The sequence below is a fragment of the Prionailurus viverrinus genome, chromosome A2 (genome assembly GCF_022837055.1).
Source record: "Prionailurus viverrinus isolate Anna chromosome A2, UM_Priviv_1.0, whole genome shotgun sequence".
Lineage (NCBI taxonomy): Eukaryota > Metazoa > Chordata > Mammalia > Carnivora > Felidae > Prionailurus > Prionailurus viverrinus.
In genome coordinates this window covers 167,304,134-167,311,451 of record NC_062562.1, presented here as the reverse complement: position 1 = coordinate 167,311,451, position 7,318 = coordinate 167,304,134, and positions in this window count along the sequence as shown.

The following is a 7,318-nucleotide window of genomic DNA, read 5'->3' as shown; positions in this document are numbered from 1 at the left end:
CCGCTCCGTCTTCAGGGCCCACGGCGTGGAAAGTCTGTGCGAAGTGCCCGCAGGCTGTCGCCGCCAGCCTCGCTCCCGACGAAACGCGTATCTATTCCTGTCGAAAGCGTGTATCACAATGTACTTGAAACCGTTATCTTTGTGCTCTATTGTTTGAACAATTAAAGAAGTTACAGAGACCGTCTGCGATGTCTGCTCTGTGGCGGGATCCCTGTCTCGTGCTGTCACCTGCGCTCCCCCCCCCCCGCCCCGTACTTCCCTGAGCTTGTGAAGATGCGACCGAAAAGGTCTCATTGAGCGCAGACCGCAGACCCCCTCGGTGGGCGGGTGTCGGGCGTGGGGACTTCCCTCGTGGGGTGGGCACGTGACTCATACGTTTGGGGGAGCCCCTGGGGCTGGGGCTGGGGGGGAAGAGACAGGGCTGGCCTGTCCTGGGGGAGGCCCTCGGCCGTCAGCATCACGCCCACATGGCAGACCGTGGCCAGACTCGCAAAGAGTGCCAGTTGGTTGCCAGACGTGACCGGGAAGTGACGAAGGGCCTGCGGTGCGGGGCTGGCTCTCCGGCAGCGATCTGGGCTCGGCCTCCTATGAGCCGGGCTCAGAACACTCCCACACGCTCCGCTGGAGGTATGTGTTTCGGTCAGGGTAGGGGGCGGGGGGAGGTTGGTTGGCAAATTATGGCCCCGGAGACAGATCCGGCCCTTGGCCTGTTTTTATTACAGCCCGTGAGCTGAGATTGGTTTTCCCCTATTGTTTTCATCGTCGAAAACGAAAAACCTCAAAGAGTATTTCATGACAGGTAAAATTAGGTGAAATTCAGATTGCAGTGTCCATCCATCACGTTCTAGAACTGCCCCCACTCATCCCTTCACACGCTGTCTGTGGGAGCCCCTGGGCCCACACGTTGCATCAGAGACCACACGGCCGCAGAGCCTGAGATATTCACTAGCTGGGTCTTTACCGAAAGAGTCTGCCTCGTGTGGTCCGCGAAGGGGACACGTAGGGTGTCGGGGAAAGCAGCCACACCGCGGGGACAGGAGGCCGGGACTGGCACAGAGGAGGGCGTAAGCCATCGGGGCACAATCTGTCGCAATTCAGGTGATGACCCCACTCAGTTCCGCCCCTTACTCAGAGCCACAGGGAGGATGACAAATCCGGGGAGACCCACCGACAGCCACTCGGACCCGGTGGTGTTAACGGGCAAACCTTAACGCTCGTCGGTGTGAGCGAAACCGGAAGGTCCGCGTAAGGTAGGGAAGGGGCGGGACTGAGAAGAGGAAGACGTCCGTGTCTGTCTCCCGACCCCACAGTGAGGAAACAGTAAGTCTGGATTTGAAGATAATCTTGTTGTTCTCCGATTAAGAAGAAAATACCAGGCATTCGCATTTTCCTCCGTAACACGCTCTGGGGCCTGCCCCACGAGGCGGGGAATGCGGTTCGGAGCGTCACCTTTTCAGTGGGGATCTGTGGTTTCCGCGATGGGGGCAGCTGTGTTCCCAGAAAGGGGCAAGCTGGCTTAAAAGGGGGTGAAAACTCTGAAGACTGGAGGTAAAGCTCTGTTCTGCCCAGAACCCCAGGAAAGCATTGCCCCCAACAACAGGATGCTGGATTTCTGCATGCAGTCCTATTTATGCTGGCTCAGGGCCTCGCGACCGCTTCCAGGGGAAAGTGACACCCTCTCCCCAGACGCCACCCCTCGTCCCAGCCGGGAACCCCTCCTCCCGCCCCAGGAGAGCTCAAGGCCTCCCGCTGGGAACCCCGGCCCTTAAGGGCAGCGAAACAAACCCAGTGTCTCTGAAGGGAGCCTAGTGCTCCCGGGTCCCTGTGTCCACACCCCCCCCCCCCCCACCGCATGGGGCAGGTGCCTCCACCAGACGGTGCCCAGGCCCCTGGCTCAGCGCTGGGCCACCCACCAGGCAGGCCACGTGGTGGGGGGGAGGGGGCGCCAAACTTGGCCTTGGCAGAGTGTCTGCAACAACACGGGGCCGCTCACCTCGCCCTTCTGATGGCCCCGCCGGCCGCCCCCCGCGTGCTCCCGGGGAGGGCTCTTTGAAGCCCGCCCCCCCCCACCCGCGCCCTCCGCTGTCCAGGAGGCAGGAGGCCGGGGGTGGGCGCGGGAGGAGAGCCGGGGGAGCACGGGGTGCTGGGTCAGGTGGCCCGCTGCCGGCGGCGCGGTCCTCCCTGCGGGTCCAGGACCGCGGGCCTTGAGCAGCGTCCCGCACCTGCAGCCTCCGGTCCCTGAGTGGAGTCGCAGCGCCCTCTGCGGGCCGCGGCGGGAGACGGTGGGCGCGCACCTGCCCGCGGACCCGCCGGTTTGAGCGGGTGGTGGTGCGTGGTCCTGTGCCTCCCTCCCCACCTGCGGGGACCCAACTCACAGCTCGGCGCCCCCTCCCACCCCCCCCCCGCGCCCGGCGGGCCGGGCCGGGTCGGTCCTCGCTCTGAGGACCGCTGTATTCTCAGCGAGCAGCAGCCACCAAGGAAGCACGGAGGCAACTGTCCTGGAGACGGGCAGTGTGACCTCTCCACCGGATGCTGGGGGGGGGGGGCACCTCGTTCCCCCCCCTCGGTGTTACCTGAGACCTGCCCCCCCCACCCAGGGCTGACCCCGCGGGGCCTCTGTGCCCTCACAGGGTGGGGAGGAGGTGACTCAAGGTCCGTGAGGCCCAGAAACACTCCTGTTTGAAGGCGGGCCGGTTGGGGTGTCCCACAGTCAGGCTCCACCCGGATCCAGGTGACACTGAGCAAGTCCGTGTACACGCGGAGGAAAAAGACAGCCTTACAGTCTGAAGGTTCTGGAGATAAAGGCACCCGATTCCCTGGGAACAGGTCCTCGAGGCCCACCTCGGTGGGGTGGATGCCATGAGACGCAGCTGCCCCCCCGAGAGCCCGCGGCCCAGCCCGTGGTCCTCCCGGGGAGGGGGGGGGGACCGCGCATCCCCAACAGGGAGGAGAACCTTCCGCCAGCACAGGGGTCCCGCCCGGCTCCGCTGTGAGGAAAGTGCCCTCTCCCTGGAATCCAGGGCTGGCTGGCGCTTCTGCGGACTGGGACCGGGGACGGAGGGAAGGGCCGCCGTCCAGACCCTCTCTCCGAGCGTCCTCTCTGCCACAGAGCACGTTCTTCCGGGGCGCCCCCGATCAGAGCCCAGCGGTCACTGAGACGCGGCTCTAAGGCCACCACAAACCTCAGCGCCGCCCCCGGGCCTGGGTATCAGGAAACGCGTCCTTCTCGATTCTTCCTCTTTCCTAAGGAAGAGGTTTGGGGGGGAAACTTCTAATAGACCAGTGCGCACATCGAATGTCCGGCATCCTTTCCGTGCCGGAGTCGGCTGTACCTGTGCTAGACTGACCCACATATCACACCCACTGTCAGCAGCACAGCCTCAACCTACATACAGGCGTGTCCCCGAAGCGTAGTCTCTGACCAGGTGACTGATCTCAGGGCCCGCCCACGGGCCCTTCCGAGGTCTCCCCTCTGCGTCCACGCAGGGCTGTACCAGAGTGGGAGGAGGAAGCGGGGGGGGGCCTCCCACGGCTGCAGGCAGGGCTCCGGGTCCTCGCTGGGCAGCCCCGGGGGGAGGGGCACGCTGTGTCGCAGACCCTTCCCCTCCCTGCCCCGGATTTCCCCTTCTCCCCCAGGGCTGAGGCTGGAGGGGCCAGGAGGAAGGGGGGTACCCAGCACGGGTGAGAGCCAACAGGGAAACTGAGCCAGCGTGCCCCGCGCCTGGGGACACACATCATCAGGCAACAGCCACCGCCGTGGGAACATAAACACAAGAGCCACACTCCAAGGCGACACGTCAGCCAAGAGGTGGAAGCGGAGTCGGGACGCTTCCCCACCAGGGTCCGAGCCGTTCTGGACGTCGGCGGTGGCCCCCGGCACAGGTGCGCTGGGATCTGAGGGATTTGGATACATACGGGTTAGTTGTATTGTCTAGACTTTCCCAGCTCAACACACGGAGCACGCTTTCATTGCTCAAAAGAATAAACTTATTTTTAAATTCGCGGGGCCGAGATCCTGCCGCCGTCTTCACGCCGCTGTGCCCCCCACCCCGCCCCTCTCCTGCAGCCACTCACCTCTGCAGTCGGGATGCCCGCTCCCGTCCGTGCCCCCTGCACCTGCCCCGAGGGGGCAGGACGGGCAGCAGTGGGGGGGGGGGGCCGGGGGCGACCGACGCCAGGCCCCGATGAGCCCGGCCCCAGCCCCGTCTCATCTCCTCCCGGTTCTGCCATTTTAAACAACCCAGTGCGGCGCCCCACGCCCGGACCCCCGCCCCCTGGGCCCCTGGACGCCTGCAGAGGCCTGAGCTGTGTCCCCAACGCCCGGCGGTGGCCACAACCGCCAGCCCAGCTGGAGTGCTGAGCTATTTATAGGCAGTGCTCCCATGTCGGTCCTAAAGACTAGGTGTTCAGTCAGAAAAGAACCTTTTTAGGTCAGGGAAATTAGTTTAAAAATACTTCTGTCTGCCCGTGAGTGTCCCAGGCAGAGGGACACGCACTCTGCTGTCTCGAGCCGCCAAGGGGTGGCTTTCTCCCGGGGGACGTCCTAAGGGGGCAGCCCCGGGCGGCTCGCCTGTCCCTGTCGCTCCCCTCCGGCCGGCGGGCCAGCCGGCACACAGGCCCCGGCTCCTGGGGGCTGGGAGGCCTCCTCATCTCGCCCCACCTGTCCCTCCCGCCACCCGTGACCTCCACTTCCCTCCGCGACAGGTGGGGGCCGGGGCGCTCGCTCCCGCTGCTTCTCTTCCCACGCCACGGAAGGGGTACAGCCTCCTGGTGCGTGGGCACACACACCCCTGGATAGTGTTTTCGGGTGTGGCTGTGTGCACCTGTGAGAGTGTACGTGTTCTGTGCGCGTGAGCAAGTGTATGAGGTGAGTGTGTGTGTGATGCATGAGGGGTGTGGATAGAGTGTGCCAGCATGCGTGTGTGTGTGTGCGTGTGCGCGTGTGCATGCAAGGACCAGCCTTCCCGAGTTAGAAGGGCGTTCCCGACCATGCCGGATGTCAAGGGCACCCAAACTCAGTAGGCGGGGGATAAAGACGCCTTTCCTCCTGTAAGGAGAGAGCTTCGGCTATAAATACTACAGCCCTGAGGAATCAGACATCAAAGTCACTTCTTAAATATCAAATCCTTGTCTGAGAATCGGATTTGGGAGGAACGGAATGGGGAGGGGGGCAGCACGGCACAGGTAGCGCGGGGCTGGGGGCCCAGGAGAGGCAGGGGTGGAGGCAGAGGGGCACCCGCAACTCCCGCAGGTGCAAACACAGCTAGGAGCGCCAGCAAGTGGTTCCATTCCTGCCCCCGTGTGACTGTCGGGGAAAACGGGGTGTGGACAGAGACGGCACTCCGGGTTTTTACTTGGGGTCAACAGATAGGCTCGGAACTGACGAGGCTGCTGTAGGGGCTGCGGAAGGTCCTAGAGAGCTCACGCTCTTCAAGTTCCCTAGCACGATAGGGAAAACCGACATTAGGACACGCGGCATACTTAGAGAGAGGTTTCTCCCTCCCATCTTCATCACCAATAGGCATTCGTCTCTGCACGTTCCAGGGGACAAAAGGAAACCTTAAGGAAGCAAATGGTTTTTCCCAGATTGCACAGCCAAGGGGCGGAGCCAGGATTCGATCAATCAGCTTTGGAGCTCATGGCCGGTGTTGCCTCATCCACCCACCCAGCGCCAGGGGTGGGGGAGAGGGCGTCATTCTCGTAGGTGGGGGTAGGACCGCAGTGGAATTAATGTCGCTTCCGCACCACTCGGCCATAAGTCATCAAAGCCTCGGAATTTTATGTCTCCATCGGCTCGGTAATTCTATGGCATTAGAACTTACACCAAGGAAATGGCCAGGATTTCCGTGTGCTGTGGGTTCCAGCATGCTTTCCACAGGGGGGTCTGTGACTGTGCAAATTTGGGCCGCAGGTTCAATGCCCAACACTAAGGAATTGGGTGAATAAATTTGGGGGGTAACATACAACTGAATGGGTTACCGTTACGACTACGCAAGAAGATGCAAAAAATATTCAACCTCACGGGAAGATGGTGACAACATATTATACGGTGAAAATCAGCTGGTTCCCAAACATTACATACACTTTGGTCCCATTTGTGTGTGTGTATGTGTGTGGGGGGGTGTGCATGTGTGTGCGTGCGCATGTGTGTGTATCAGAAAAAAGTTCGGCAGGATACACACTGAAATCTTACCAGTGGTTGTCTCTGGGTGCTGGAGTTACAAGTGACCTCCTTTTCTCTCATTTATTACCTATATTTTCCACATTTGTCTCAGTGACAATTTACCACTTTGTAAGCAAAAACAAACCATTTTAATTTGAAAGCATTTAAGAAATTGTTTGTTCTATTTCCTCTCTAAATGCGTCCTAGTGACACTCGGTCACCAGTAAATCCTGGAACAGCCACCAAGATGCTGCCCCGGGGCGGGGGGGGGGGGGGAATCCTAGAGATTTGGGCGCCTGTGCATTTACTATTGCTTCTGGAATGTTCTAAATGATCAGGAGTCGTTCAGAGAAGCATCTTGTGGAGTTGGGGATGAAAGCAAATGAGGCCACACATCCATGAAGAGACGAGGCTCATATTACAAGGCTCAAGGCCAAGGCCCCCCCAAAAAGGCGTTTCCAAAATACTCTAATTGGTGGGAAAGTGCTTTTCCCCAGGAATGGGGCCACCCCCGCGGATGAGCAGGGGGAGACTGGAGAGCCGGGCTCTGCTCTCAGCTCTGCACAGAGCAGGCCGCACAAACCACCGTGGCTCCCGGGGCTCAGGGTCCCCGGTGGGGTGAGGTCCAGTCTGGCTCCCGCACTCTGCACCTGCTGTCATCAGTATGGGGGCAGCGCTGGGACTGTCTCGCTCAAGGGTCTGTCCTCCGTGCCCATCACCGTGGGGAGGCCATGGGCAGGTATTCCGGAAGCGCTGAATTAATGAGTGAGCGAGTGAGTGAGCGAGCCAATAAATGAACGAAGGTGGGACCGCATCCCCGGGGACTGCGCGCTCGCCCGGCTTCAGGCCTTCCCCGGTAGGAGAGCGCCATCTGCTGGGCAGCCGGGACCCGCCAGAGGAGCGGGGAAGGCAGGATGCGGTTGTCATGGAGACGCGCTGTGCCCGCGGCAGCTTCATTGTCTGGGGGAGGAGACAGGGGAGACCAGGAGGCCGCTGCGAGGACCCCCGACCCCAGGACGCCGGGCGGAGGAAGGGTGGCGCAGAAGCATCGCCCCGGAAGTGGGAAGACCCCCTTCTTCCAGCCGGACGACAGGTGCCCTGAGACTGTGCTCGCGGGAGGGCAGTTTTCTGGGAGTCCCCACTGAATGTAATTCC